We start from the raw sequence: 15744 nt of genomic DNA, 5'->3' as shown, positions 1-15744 counted from the left end.
GAGCATCTTTTGTTGATGTCCGTTTCCTTTTCTTTGCTAATAGTACCCACATTTCCTTTGGAAATACTTATTTTCCCATCTTATGTGCCTCCGGTGACCTGTCAACCATCCCAAGCAAGAAATGGGCACCTGGCTTAGGCGGAGAGCAAATCTGGCTCCCTTCCAAGAAACAGAAATCCTGAGCAGAGCACTGAATGAAAACGGAACTGAGTCATTGCAAAGGCCAAAACTTCAGAGATGCTCCTGGTTGGACACTCAAGATGTTACAATTGTCACAGTCACCCTTCCTAAAGCTGGCAAATTATTCAGTTTTCCCCCTTGGTTCTCCAAGTTATACAATACTCTTCCAAATGCCCTTTTCTCATTGCATCAGCCAGAAACTGCTTCTGTTTCACTGACTAACACACAGGCACAGATGTAACCTTTAGAGAACCAGAAACAACTAGCTCTGAGCACCTACCTTATCAAGCAGCATGCTGTTAGAGAAAAGAAACATGGTAAACAAAACTTCAAAGTTAGACTTCAGCTTCTTTGGCTAACTTGTCATTATATTAAATAGGAAAGAATTTGATCCCAGAGCCTAACACAGTAGGCACAGAATTCTCAAAGTAACTTTAACATAACCAACTTTGACCATTTCCTCCATGAAGAGTCTTTTCTTCCCCCAAAGAAATCAAGGAAAAACTGTGCAAAACTAAATATATTTCTAGGACTTGATATTGCAAGAAAGGTGAAGTACAGGTTGCTCTTATGCCTTTGATCTGACATATCAAATACGCAAGTAAAAAAATACTGCTTAAGAAAAAAACATGCAAATTTAAAATGTTTACTTTGAAGCACAGAACAAAATTTGAGATTTGATTTCACACACATTAGTAAATTTACCCACCACTTAGCACCATTCATTTAGGTAATAAATGTCATGGATTTAAATTCTTGACAGTCACCCTGACCATCTCATACCAACAGTTAGAGGGAGAACAGGAAACAGTCAGTTTATCAAGAAAAAATCAAGTCTAACCAAGCAAGTCAAAACTCCCAGAAAAACATATTAGAATTTCTTTGACCTCTGACATCAGGTCACATCAATAAACAAATATTCACAGAGTCACTCCCTGCTCCAGGCACAGGGTTATATAATGAGGTAAAGCAGAGAATAAGGAGACTTTGACTTACAGAGTTAAATTTTAAAAGAATGAAGCCTCTAAAAAGATAACTTACAAACAGTAGTTTAGAACTGTGGTTAAGAACACAATTTGAATCCAGACAGCCTGGGACAGAATTCCAAATCTTCCACTTGCTTGTATGAGCTTAGGTTCATTATTTTATCCCTCAATGCCTCCATGCCCCTTCATGAATTATAGCCTTGTCATGGCAAAGGGGCGAGGGTAACTCAATGAAGCTATGAGCCATGCTGTGCAGGGCCACCCAAGATGGAAGAGTCAGAGTGGAGAGTTCTGACAAACTGTGGTCCACTGGAAGAGTTAATGGCAACCCTCCAGCATTCTTGCCACAGAGAATCCCATGGACAGCATGAAAAGGCAAAAAGATACGATGTCAGAAGATGGGTCCTCCAGATCAGAAGGTGTCCAATATGCTACTGGAAAACAGCAGAGGGCAATTACTAACAGCTCCAGAAAGAATGAAGAGGCTGGGCCAAAGCAGGAGTGACTCTCAGGTATGGATGTGTCTGGTGGTGAAAGTAAAGTCCAATGCTGTAGAGAACAATATCCCATAGGAACCTAGAATGTTAGGTCCATGAATCTAGGTAAATAGGACGTGGTCAAGCAGGAGATGGCAAGGGTGAACATCAACATCTTGGGAATCAGTAAACTAAAATGGACAGAAATGGGCAAATCTAATTCACATGTGATTATATTTACTATTCTTAAAAGAAATGGAGTAGACTTCATAGTCAATAAAAGAGTCTGAAATGCAGTACTTGGGTGCAGTCTCAAAAATGAGAGAATTATCTGTTTGTTTCCAAGGCAAACCGTTGTTCAACATCCCAGTAATTCAAGTCTATGCCCCAACCACTGGTGCTGAAGAAGCTGAAATTGACCATTTCTATGAAGACCAACAACACCTTCTAGAACACCAAAAAAAAAAAGATGTCCTTTTCAGCATAGGAGATTGGAATGCAAAAGTAGGAAGTCAAAGAGATACTGGGAATAACATGTAAGTTCAGCTGTGGAAAACAAAATGAAGCGGGGAAAAGGTTAACAGAGTTTTGTCAAGGGTGTTTGTCATAGCAAACACTGTCTTCCAACAACACAAGAGACAACTCTGAACATGGCCATCACCAGATGGTCAGTACTGAAATCAGATCGATAATATTCTTTGTAGGCAAAAATAGAGAAGCTCTATACAATAAGTAAAAACAAGACCTGGAGCTGACTGTGGCTCAAATCACAAGCTCCTCTTTACAATTCAGACTTAAATTGAAGTAGGAAAAAGCACTAGACCATTCAGGTATGACCTAAATCAAATCCTTTATGATTATATAGTAGAGATGGTGAATAGATTCAAGGGATGAGATCTGGCAGACAGAGTGCCTGAAGAACTATGGATGAAGGTTCATAACTTTGTACAGGAGGTGGTGACCAAAACCATCCTCAAGAAAAAGAAATGCAACAAGGCAAAGTGGGTGTCTGAGGAGGCCTTACAAATAGCTGAGAAAAGAAGAGACGTGAAAGGCAAGGGAGAAAGGGAAAGATATATCCAACTTAAAGCAGAGTTCCAGAGAATAGCAACAAGAGATAAGGCCTTCTTACATGAACAATGCAAAGAATTAGAGGAAAATAATAGACTAGGAAAGACTAGAGATCTCTTCAAGAAAATTAGAGATACCAAGGGAACATTTCATGCAAGGATGGGCACAATAAAGGACAGAACAATAAGGACCCATAAGAAGCAGAAGATATTAAGAAGAGGTGGCAAGAATACACAGAACTGTACAAGAAAGGTCTTGATGACCTGGATAATCACAATGGTGTAGTAACTCACCTACAGCTGGACATCCCGGAGTGTGATATCAAGTGGACCTTAGGAAGCATTACTATGAACAAAGCTAGTGGAGGTGATGGAATTCCAGATGAGCTATTTCAAATCTTAAAAGATGATGCTGTGAAAGCGCTGCACTCAGTATGCCAGCAAATTTGGAAAACACAGCAGTGGCCCCAGCACTGGAAAGAGTCAGTTTTCATTCTAATCCCAAAGAAGGGCAATGCCAAAGAATGTTCCAATTACTGTACAATGATGCTTATTTCACATGCTAGTGAGGTTATACTCAAAGTCCTTCAACGTAAGCTTCAGTAGTACATGAAATAAGAACTTCTGGATGTGTTAGCTGAGTTTCAAAGAAGCTGAGGAACCAGAGATCAAATTGCCAACATCCGGTGGATCACAGAAAAAGCAAGAGAATTCCCAAAAAATATCTACTTCTGCTTCATCAACTATGCTAAAGCCTTTGTGTGGATCACAACAAACTGTGGAAAATTCTGAAAGGGATAGGAATACCAGACCACCTTACCTGCCTCCTAAGAAACCTGTATGTAGATCCAGAAGCAATAATTAGAACCAGACACCAAACAACTGACTGGTTCCAAACTGGGAAGGGAGTATGTTATGGCTGTGTATTATCACCCTGCTTATTTAAATTGTATGCAGAGTACATCATTCAAAATGCTGGGCTGGATGAATCACAAGCTAGAATCAAGATTGCCAGGACAAATATCAACAACCTCAGATATGCAGATGACACCACCCTAATGGCACAAAGTGAAGAGGAACTAAAGAGCCTCCTGTTGAAGGTGAAAGAGCAGAGTGAAAAAGCTGGCTTAAAACTCAACATTCAAAAAACTAAGATCATGGCAGGCAATCCCATCACTTAATGGCAAATAGATGGGGAAAAGGTGGATGCAGTGACAGATTTTCTTTTCTTGGGCTCCAAAAATCACTGCAGATGGTAACTGCAGCCATGAAATTAAAAGACACTTGCTTTTTGGAAGGAAAGCTATGACAAACCTAGACAGCATATTAAAAAGCAAAGACATCCCTTTGCGGACAAAGATCTGTCTAGTCAAAGCTACGGTTTTTCCAGTAGTCATGTACAGATGCGAGAGTTGAACCACAAAGAAGGCTGAGTACCGAAGAACTGATGCTTTCAATTTTTTTGTGGTGCTAGAGAAGACTCTTGAGAGTCCCTTGGACTGCAAGGAGATCAAACCAGTCAATCCTAAAGGAAATCAACCCTGAATATCATTGGAAGGACTCATGCTGAAGCTCCAATACTTTGGCCCCCTGATGTGAGGAACCGACTCATTGGAAATAACCCTGATGACTGGAAAGATTGAAGGCAGAAGAAGCGAGCAACAGAAGATGAGATGGTTAGATAGCATCACAGATTCAGTGAACATCAATTTGAGCAAACTCTGGGAGATAGTAGAAGACAGAAGAGCCCGGCAGGCTGCAGTTCATGGGGTCGAAAAAGAGTTGGACATGACTTGTTCAGCAACTGAGCAAGAACATGTCTCCAGGATTTGTCTACAAAATGGGAATAATGATACTTACCCCTTGAAATGTTGTTGAAGGCTGAATGAGTTAATTCATGTAAAGTACCGAAAGCAGTGCCTGGCACAAAATAAACACTATAAATGGTAGCTATTATTACGATTTTATTATTGATATTTTCAAAAATAAACTCCATGACAAAAATACATGGGAGTCCATAGCAAAAAGAGAATACAGTGTGTGGGGGTAGGGAGAATGTGGTAATAAAACAGTGTCAGTGGAGCCTTGAGGACAGGAAAGAGCATGGGTTAATCAGAGGATAGGAAAGGATGCTTCGCTCTCTTTGGTGCAGTGTCCTAAAAGGCAATTATAACAGGATATTTGATTTTTGGGGTCAGATAAGACTAGATGCATAGAGGTAGGAATGCCTGACCTAAGATTTAAACACAATGGCAATAACAGATTCACTAGATATTTCTAAGCAAAGGAGAGGGGGCATAAAAGATATAATTCAAGAAGATGTCTGCTTGGGAAAGGAGAATAAAATGAACTGTTTATGCCAGAACAGAAAGTTGACTTAACTTGACTTAACTGTATCACCAAGACCTAAAGCGAGGACTGTAGACCTGTAGGAAGGACTGTCTATATATCAGACACAGTGCCCTCTGCCCTGTTCACTCTGCCTCTTCTTTCCCTGGACTTTTCACAGTCCCATTTCTTTTCCCTGAAATAAAACCATTATGGATATAATATTCTCAACTTTCTTAACAGGAAAAGCACAGAAACATAAAAGTTTAATCAGTTAGTTGAGATAACACCACGTGCCACTTAGCAAGCGTCATCCAAAGAAACCCGAACGTTTTAGAAAATGAGACCCAACCCCTTAGAGAGGGAGTGTGTTTGAATAGTACATTAAATATTCACTAGCTTCACGTTTATTGCACTAGCTCAGTCATGGGCTGAAACCCTAGCATTATCCACTGCCGTGAACTAGTATATATGATCCAAACATTCTTGGCAGAGCTAGGGTCTGAAACAAAGTGCTGCTTAAATTGTTTATGTAGCTGCTTTATGCTTTCCCTGTGATGTTCTCTAGCACACAAAAAAACCATATGGTTAGAGTCAACTTGAAAAAAAACAAGTCTAGTGAACTTGCATTTAGATGAAGTTTAAGCTGATGTGGCAACTCTGACCAGAAATAGAATTCTTACAGAGGGCAGGGTCCCAAAGCCACAAAGAACTGAGGCAGGCTCATCATGGTACAGTGCTTTCTTTTCTTTCTGGCTACTTTTCAGGAATCAGAGCCACGCGATAGGCAAATCCACAAATGATTTCTGTTTTTTAACCAGATTGAAAGTCATCTAAACCTATCACTCCGTTCTTCAAACCTGATAGTAGACGGTCCTGTGGAGTGGTACAGCTAACCAGAGAAGGAGCACCCTCAATCTTTGGGGCTCATTCCACTGGGTAATAATCACCCATTTTAGAGACAAAATATTATTCCTTGGAGAAGGCAATGGCACCCCACTCCAGTACTCTTGCCTGGAAAATCTCATGGACAGAGGAGCCTGGTAGGCTGCAGTCCATGGGGTCGCTAAGAGTCGGACATGACTGAGCGACTTCATTTTAATTACTTAAGTATTAGTTGCTCAGTCGTGTCTGACTATTTGCAACCTCAAGGGCTGTATTTAGCCTTCCAGGTTCCCCTATCCATGGAATTCTGCAGGCAAGAATATTAGAGTGGGTCATCATGTCCTCCTCCAGGGGATCTTCCTGACCCAGAAATCAAACTCAGGTCTCCTGCACTGCAGGCAGATTCTTTACCATCTGAGTGAGCAGGGAAGCCCTAAATTACTTAAGGGTCAGCATAATTTCTTTATATTCTGCATTCAGTTGAGATAAGTAACAGTAGTTACTACCTGCTATAAAAGTCATTCACCAGCCGTGCTGGGTCAGTAGATTCCATAAAACAGGGTGAGAAACAACGGAATAAAGGCAAAACTCCAGGGGCGGGTAAACAATGGAAGAGTGTCAGAGGCATAGGATAATAGAACCTCATCACACATTTCCAGTGCTGGAAAGTATCTGGGGAAAGTGCAGATACAGGCAACAGATTCAGGCAGCTACCAACAATCTCTTTGATTTCACATTCCCCCTGTGGTAGCCCTAATATTTTTAGAAAAGAAGTTTAGTTGGATACAATGCCGCAATGTTCAAAAACATTAAGGGAGAAATGCCCTTTAACCCATTACATAACACACATACCGTTTTTGTCTGTTATGCTCCAGACCTCAATATGAACACAAATTTGTCATATTGGTTGCAATCATGATATTTAAGCCATTTGGCATGCTGCTCTTTTTTTCATTTGTATTATAAACAGCTTTCCATGTTTCTACAGAGTCTTAATAATTATCATTTTAATCACTGCCTAACAAAATAGTATAAATATTTAAAGAGTAGAACAGATGAGTCGAGGACTGCATTTCTAACTTTATTACATAATTAGAGTTTTAAAGCTCTCTGAGTCTCATCTGTAAAATAAAAGGCGTAGCAAAGTGGTCTATAATGTCCTTTAGAATTCAACTCTTTCAGTTCAGTTCAGTTGCTCAGTTGTGTCCAACTGTTTGCGACCCCATGAATCACAGCACGCCAGGCCTCCCTGTCCATCACCAACTCCCAGAGTTCACTCAGACTCACGTCCATCGAGTCAGTGATACCATCCAGCCATCTCATCCTCTGTCATCCCCTTCTCCTCTTGCCCCCAATCCCTCCCAGCATCAGGGTCTTTTCCAATGAGTCAACTCTTCGCATGAGGTGGCCAAAGTACTGGAGTTTCAGCTTTAGCATCATTCCTTCCAAAGAAATCCCAGGGCTGATCTCCTTCAGAATGGACCGGTTGGATCTCCTTGTAGTCCAAGGGACTCTCAAGAGTCTTCTCCAACACCACAGAGGGATTAAATCAATCATTTCTGCCACAGTTAGTTTAAAATATTAAGTAAATTTCTTTAGGGGTTATCAGTTCACTAAGTCCCTCAAGCAGAAAATGCTGTTAAAAAATACACTTCCGATTTAAAGTATCATAATACAATCATTTGAGGGGAGATTCCCAACATTTCCACTTAGTCTACATGGCATCCAAATGGGTTTGAATCTTTAAGCCAAGGTCAAATCAGAGAAAATCATATTGTGTTAGGAATGCCATATATGCCACCTGATGGTGACTTTTTAATAGCTTTGAGATATAATTTATATACATTAAAATTATAAGTGAAAAAGGCCAAGTATAAACAAGCATATATAACTTAGAGTATGCTAATTCTTGTGTAATAAAAAGTATATGAATTTTTAAATATATAAATATTGTTCATCATCACAAAAAGAAATACAGGAAGGATAACCCAGAAAACAGTGAAGGTGGTTACCTATAAGGGTGGAAGAGAATTGAGTGATGATGGTAAAGAACGGTGTGACACCTCTTGTAGGATCCTACATGTTCAAACTTAAATCAATAAGGATGAGAGGAGTGCAAAACAAGACAAAATGTAAACAAAATCATATACACAGGTGTTTGTGTACATACTTGTATGTCTGTGTGTGTGTAGAGCTGCATGTATTTCCAGGCTCTGTTCTCTGAAAGGCCAAGAAGCAAAATCCCCTCCAACAGTACTGAGCACACCTGGAGCCCTGCTCATTCTCTGCTCTAAAGGTCACCTTGAGGCAGTCTCTCACACAGTCTCATGGCCGTGTCTGTGTTGAGGACACATAAAAATATCACTTGCGCTCTTTTGTAAACACGTCTATTCTGGGACACTGATCAACAAACTGCATTAGCGGGCGAACGACAACAACAACAAAGTACAGATCCTCTACAATGGAATCTTTTCAACCAAAAACTACACAAAAATGTGAATTGATTTCTTGCCAGCTTCCACAGATCAGAGTAAAGCTGTGTGGCTGAAAGGGATTCGTTTCTGAAAACAATTTCATTTCTACGTGGAAAAGGTGCAGGTAATGCTTCTGTCAAAGGAAGGAAAAGAGAGATTTCCTAAAACCATCAGAGCAGAAGTACAGGGCATACTTAGTTCTCAGCACAGACCCAGGACATATTTGGGGACCTGGTTCACAGTGAGTCCTGAGATACCCTGCTGCTGGGCTGGATGACATAGTTGGTCTGGGTTGAGGGGCAGAAAGAGGGCTGGCAGAAAGAGCTCTGGTTTGGGTTCTGTCACTAACTAGCTGTGCGGACTTCAGAGGGTCACTGAGTATCACTGATCATCCTGCTTCCCTCAAAATGCATTTTCCTCTAAGCTCCATGAGTACAAACAGCTGATCTGGCTTTCACAAATATTATTTTATCTTTCGATAAGCTGAAAGCCTCATTCCATCCAAAAGCCTATTAGACTAACTTTAAAGAGGAAAAAAAAAAGCTGATTAACATCCGGATCTCTTACTACAGATATGAATTTTCAAAAATGATCTCTACACAAAATATAACTGCTCTCACAGAGGATTGGCTTCAACTGTAAATGCTCTTCCTTTTCAGTAATCAGGCATAAACTCAAATAATATCAGCTCATGAATAAGTATGCTTACGAACAGCCATGGTGAGCTCCACTCTTATTAAGTCATGATTCTTCTCAGTGAAGAACAAACTTTTTTTTTTTCATTGCCTAAATCACTCCTGTGGAGACGATAAGATTATTTGAAAGGCTTTTAGAAACTAATTGGTTAGCAGTAACATTCTGGGACTTGTTTGCAAACTCTAAATGCACAAAGTCAATCTGTTTGCAAAGCTGATAAATACATATGGGAGGATTTAGGTCAAAGAAAGGATGAAATGAATTAATCAGCAATTTTTCAAACGTCAGAACCTTGTTTCTATTTTATTAAAGCCTTTCACATGATACTTGCCTTTTCAATAAGACCTATTTTATATTCTATAATTGTTAGCCCTGGGAAACAAATGAAATACAAACAAGAATTCATAACAATATAGCTTTGTTCATTTTGTTTCAGTGTTATCCCATGGGGAAGAGGGATATGAATTAATTTTAAAATTCTAAATTTAGTTCCAACTACTATGTAAACAGTTTTCTATGTCAACATAAGATCAGAAATGACACTGCTGTCACTATTTAACAATATGGCTTGTCATAACACATATGTATATATATAAAAGACTATGGCACTGTTCTGTTATTTGTTTAGTGATATGACATTGTACTGAATATCTGGGAGCAAAATTCCCAAGCCACAGTAAATATTGACCTGAATTTATAAAGATCATTGGCATCCAGTAAGGCTCTTTCATGGTTCTCCACCCTGGTAGCACATTAAAAGCACCTGGGGACCTTCTTAAAAGTGCTGATCACAAAGCCTCGCCACATATCAGTTAAATCAGCATTTCTCAGGATGGGACTGGACTGAGTATCTGTTTTGTTTGGTGATTTGCTTAAACTTCCCAAGGATTCTACTGTGTATCCAGAGTTAAGAGTACTGACATACATTATGTGACTTATTCCTCTTAATATTTCTGTGAAGTAGGTAGAGATAATTAGTTGCCTCTTATTATAGAGTCAGAGAAATGAAGACCCTGTCTGAGGTCATAAAGCTAGGATATGACAGAGTCAGGCTTGAAATCAGGTGCTCTTGGCCCTAGAGCAACTCTCATTCTGTTTCATCATATGGACTGTCTGCCTTCAAGTCCCATCTAAAGCACAAACTGGATCATCACTGCTAAGTCTTTCCAACAGCTTTGCCTCCAGTTTTATGATCTATAAAAACAAGGACTCTATGTCCTGGTTCCTCAGACCCTTTCTAGTAAATATAGAAATCTATAACATACTAAGTCTAGCTTTTGGAAATTTTATCTAGCACATAGGAATGACAACTCTAGTCAGTAGTATATAAAAATAACAATAAAATAAGGACAATAAGGAATGAAGGTGGAGGATGTGGCTTGGATCAGGTGAATACCAGAAGACACAGAGTTCGAGCCTGACCCCTGAAGAACATAATCAGTTCAGTTCAGTTGCTCAGTCATGTCTGACTCTTTGTGACCCCATGAACCACAGCATGCCAGGCCTCCCTGTCCATCACCAACTCCCAGAGTCCATACAAACCCATGTCCATTGAGTCGGTGATGCCATCCAACCATCTCATCCTCTGTCATCCCCTTCTCCTACCGCCCTCAATCTTACCCAGCATCAGGGTCTTTTAAAATGAGTCAGATCTTCACATCAGGTGGCCAAAGTATTGGAGTTTCAGCTTCAAAATCAGTCCTACCAATGAACACCCAGGACTGATCTCCTTTAGAATGGACTGGCTGGATCTCTTTGCAGTCCAAGGGACTCTCAAGAGTCTTCTCCAACACCACAGTTCAGAAGCATCAATTCTTCAGCGTTCAGCTTTCCTTATAGTCCAACTCTCACATCCAAACATGACCACTGGAAAAACGATAGCCTTGACTAAACAGACCTTTGTTGACAAAGTAACGTCTCTGCTTTTTAATATGCTGTCTAGGTTGGTCATAACTTTCTTTCCAAGGAGTAAGTGTCTTTTGATTTCATGGCTGTAATCACCATCTGCAGTGATTTTTGCAGCGCAGAAAAATAAAGTTAGCCACTGTTTCCACTGTTTCCCCATCTATTTGCCATGAAGTGATGGGACCAGATGCCATGATCTTCGTTTTCTGAATGTTGAGCTTTAAGCCAACTTTTTCACTTTCCTCTTTCACTTTCATCAAGAGGCTCTTTAGTTCTTCTTCACTTTCTGCCATAAGGGTGGTGTCATCCGCATATCTGAGGTTATTGATATTTCTCCCGGCAATCTTGATTCCAGCTTGTGCTTCCGTCAGCCCAGTGTTTCTCATGATGTACTCTGCACATAAGTTAAATAAGCAGGGTGACAATATACAGCTTTGACGTACTCCTTTTCCTATTTGGAATTAGTCTGTTGTTCCATGTCCAGTTCTAACTGTTGCTTCCTGACCTGAATACAGGTTTCTCAAGAGGGAAGTCAAGTGGTCTGGTATTCCCATCTCTTTCAGAACTTTCCACAGTTTATTGTGATCCACACAGTCAAAGGCTTTGGCATAGTCAATAAAGCAGAAATACATGTTTTTCTGGAACGCCCTTGCTTTTTCGATGATTCAGCGGATGTTGGCAATTTGATCTCTGGTTCCTCTGCCTTTTCTAAAACCAGCTTGAACATCTGGAATTTCACAGTTCATGTATTGCTGAAGCCTGGCTTGGAGAATTTTGAGCATTACATTACTTTACTAGTGTATGAGATGAGTGCAATTGTGCTGTAGTTTGAGCATTCTTTGGCATTGCCTTTCTTTGGGATTGGAATGAAAACTGACCTTTTCCAGTCCTGTGGCCACTGCTGAGTTTTCCAAATTTGCTGGCATATTGAGTGCAGCACTTTCACAGCATCATCTTTTAGGATTTGAAATAGCTCAACTGGAATTCCATCACCTCCACTAGCTTTGTTCATAGTGATGCTTCCTAAGGCCCACTGGACTTCACATTCCAGGATGTCTGGCTCTAGGTGAGTGATCACATCATCGTGATTATCTGGGTTGTGAAGATCTTTTATGTATAGTTCTTCTGTGTATTCTTGCTAACTCTTCTTAATATCTTCTGCTTCTGTTAGGTCCATACCATTTCTGTCCTTTATTGAGCCCATCTTTGCATGAAATGTTCCCTTTGTGTCTCTAATTTTCTTGAAGAGATCTCTAGTATTTCCCATTCTATTGTTTTCCTTTATTTCTTTGCATTGATCACTGAGGAAGGCCTTCTTATCTCTCCTTGCTATTCTTTGGAACTCTGCATTCAAATGGGTATATGTTTCCTTTTCTCCTTTGCTTTTCGCTTCTCTTCTTTTCACAGCTATTTGTAAGAACACTTGATACAGTTTTAAAACGTTTCTTGTTCTAGGCCATGTACTTTTCTTTTTACTTAGAGTATGCAAACAGTAGCTATGATTACTTTATAAATACTCTGTTTACCACAGTAAAAATTTAGACCTTGGTATTTGTTCTTTGTAGGACTTCCCTGTAGCTCAAATAGTAAAGAATCTGCCTGCGATGCAGGAGACCAGAGTTTGATCCCTGGGTCAAGAAGATCCTCTAGAGAAGGGAATGGCAATCCACTCCAGTATTCTTGCCTGGAGAATTCCATGGACAGAGAAGACCGGCGGGCTACAGTTTGTGGGGTTGCAAGGAGTTGGACACGACTGAATGACTAACACACACACATCTGTTCTTAGTAACTGGAAAGCAAGTTTCATTATTGCTTACTCCTAATCTTGGTTGTTTCCTGGGTGACACTGGACAAGGGGACTTAAGTGAGGCTTAACCTTCCCTAAAGATATTAAAATATTTTCTCTTAGTTCTACAAGAACACTCATGTCAAAGCACAAAAGCATCTCTACTGGGCATATTAAAAAGAATAAAAAGTTGACTATATTACACATTAACTTCAAAATGCTAGCTTGTTATTTGACTGATGGTTAGATCAAAATGTGGGCTTCCCCCATGGCTCATCAGTAAAGAACCCTCTGCAGCACAGGAGACGCAGAAGACATGTGTTCCATCCCTGGGTCGGCAAGATCCCCTGGAGGAGTGCGTGGCAACCCACTCCAGTATTCTTGCCTGGAGAATCCCCATGGACAGAGGAGCCTGGCTGGCTACAGTCCATGGGGTTGCAAAGAGTCAGACACGACTGAAGCGACTGAGCATGCATGCATGCATAGGTCAAAATGTACACAGCTATTAGGAGACAGAAGTCAAGTGTGGTCCTCAGACATATCCAGTTTCTTTTAAGGCAGCAACAGGTCCCCAAACTTGGCTTTCTTTGTACAAACTGCTACACACGTCTCCAGAAATCCTTGTTGCTTGAGAATCTGTATTTTAAAAGCTCTCCCAGGTAATTCTGAGTCCCATTTAAGTTTGGAAACCACAGCTCCAGACAGCATTACCGCTCATCAGACCTGTTGAGCATGTGGTCAGTGGGAGTCAATCTGTTTCCCAGGCACAGCACTTAATTCAGAGTCATGTAAGTGAAAGACGCAAAGGCTTGCTAGCTTAGTTGTATATTAAGATATCAGCACAAGGTCTCATCCCCTACTGATAAAATATGAAATATCCCAGTTAAAGCAAGAGTTAAAAGATATGAAATTCTGACTTTCAACTAACCATTACTGACTACATCTCCATAACCTTTTGTCCCCTTGGAGGCTGCTCAGGACAATTTCAGATCCACTCTAACTTGTGTGCGTGTTAGTCGCTTGGTTGTGTCTGACTCTTTTGAGACCGCATGGACTATAGCCTGCAGGCTCCGCTGTCCATGGGATTTCCTAGGCAAGAACACTTGAGTGAGTTGCCATTTCCTCTTCCAGGGGATCTTCCTGACACAGGGATTGAACCCACATCTCCCATATCTTCTGCACTGAAGGCAGATTCTTTACCTCTGAGCCACCAGAGAAGCCCTTACCCTAACTTGTAATTAGCTGCTAAGTGGGGAAGAGGTACTTTTTAAATTTTGAGCCTTATGACCATCTGTATTTTATCTGATCTCACTTACATCCCATCCAGAGTCGCCTCTTTAAAAAGATACCTTGACAGGAAACTTACACAGTGGGCTACACACACTAACTGTAGAGGAAGTATTTGTCGAGGTTGTTAGCGTCTCATTCATTTCTTAAAGTCACCGTACACACTTGCCACCTACTTCCTGTGTTTTGTTTTAATTTCATTTTAAAGGAAAGTCTGCTTTGTATGCTAACAAATTCATAAACCCCCACCAGTTTCCAAATTCTCACCCTCAAGCCTCTATATCTCTAACTACTGGTTTACGGAGTCAATTATTTTTTGCCAAAAAGAAAGAAAAAAAAAAGTCAAGAAAGAGCAACTGATTTCATGCAAACTGTCCTAATTTTGTCCATAGAAGTCTGACTTCTGTGAGCCTGTAAGGCTTTCCAGCTACAAGTCAAAGAAAGGACAATGGAGGAAGAGATCACATTTTTCCCTAGAAAACAAAGCACTTCCCCGCCCCCAAGTCTTTTCAGGTCAAAGTCTCCATCCCCGGAGGAGTGAGGGGCTCAGAGAAACTGCCTGCTGATCTGAAGCAGGCCTGGCACATTCCAGCCACAGCCAGTTGGAAATCGAGTTGAATAGCATTTAAAGCAGGCACCTTATTTCTGTGACAGGTGGTTTTGCGGCGGGGGAAAAAAATCCATGCTAAAAAAAAAAAAAAAAACATAAAAATAGATCTCCCTGTGGTAAAGAAAAAGCCTAGGAGTATCCACGCAAGTTGATTTTTCAACAATTGTCTGTCCCCATTCAAACTTGGTATCAAAAGCTTCCCTTTATTAAAATACCATGTAAACATTGTCGAGTAACTGTCACAAATAAGTGGTGTTTTGATTAGTCCATATTTCAAATCACTGCACTATAGATCTTAAAATCATTCTTTAAGTAGAAAAATCTAAAAATGGGAGAAAAATGAAAAAACCCAAAAACTTTCTTTTAAGCAAAATTTGCATATATAATTGGAGCAGATGTGCTACAAAGTTTTCTAAATAGCCAATCCTAGGGGAAAAAAATAAAAATGAAGGCCAGCATTAAAACCCAAACTATCTGATTACAAGATTCCCTCTCTGCATTCAGAAATAACTACACACAAACACACAAGCACATTCATGTGGACACAAACATTTGCACACTTCTTCAGCAGTACAAGGGAGTCCACCAAGCAAGAACACCAGGGCTGAGAAGTGTCCATGATTACGCTCTGACTGCTGGGATAAATCTTGGGAAGCACATAGAAATTGACAAGGGACAGAAAAAACATCAGGGAGGGCAGTGTCAGGATGGATTGAGAGAGTAGGAAATATTAAACACAATGGTGGCAGGGACAAGAAGGAGAAACTGGAAGCAAAAATTTTGATGGTGAAGAAGGGAGTCAGTGAGAAATAACCAAAGAGTAAGAAAGAGCTGCGGTCCAAGAAAAAATAGGAGATAGACAGGAAAGTTGCTGAACACCTGACAGGCCTCTTAATGCAGAAACACAGAACACTGGGAGAGTCATATATGACATTGGTGGGTCAATGGAATGCGGGACCTGCTTCTGCATGCGTGTGTGTGTGTTGCTCAGTCATGTCCAGCTCTTTGGGATCCCATGGCCTGTAGTCCGCCAGATTCCTCTGTTCATGGGAATTCTCCGG

General features: G+C 40.5%; 1 protein-coding gene across 6 annotated transcripts in view; it reads right to left on the bottom strand.

Annotated features, from left to right (window-relative positions):
- The window catches only part of PLCH1 (phospholipase C, eta 1), a 253204-nt gene that overhangs the window by 111502 nt on the left and 125958 nt on the right, over positions 1-15744 (bottom strand). The window lies entirely within an intron of this gene.

This window comes from Bison bison, unplaced genomic scaffold (assembly GCF_000754665.1).
Source record: "Bison bison bison isolate TAMUID 2011002044 unplaced genomic scaffold, Bison_UMD1.0 scf7180017864207, whole genome shotgun sequence".
In the NCBI taxonomy this organism is placed as follows: Eukaryota; Metazoa; Chordata; class Mammalia; order Artiodactyla; family Bovidae; genus Bison; species Bison bison.
The sequence above is the reverse complement of the archived record's forward strand: the minus strand, read 5'-3'. Positions and strand labels throughout refer to the sequence as shown.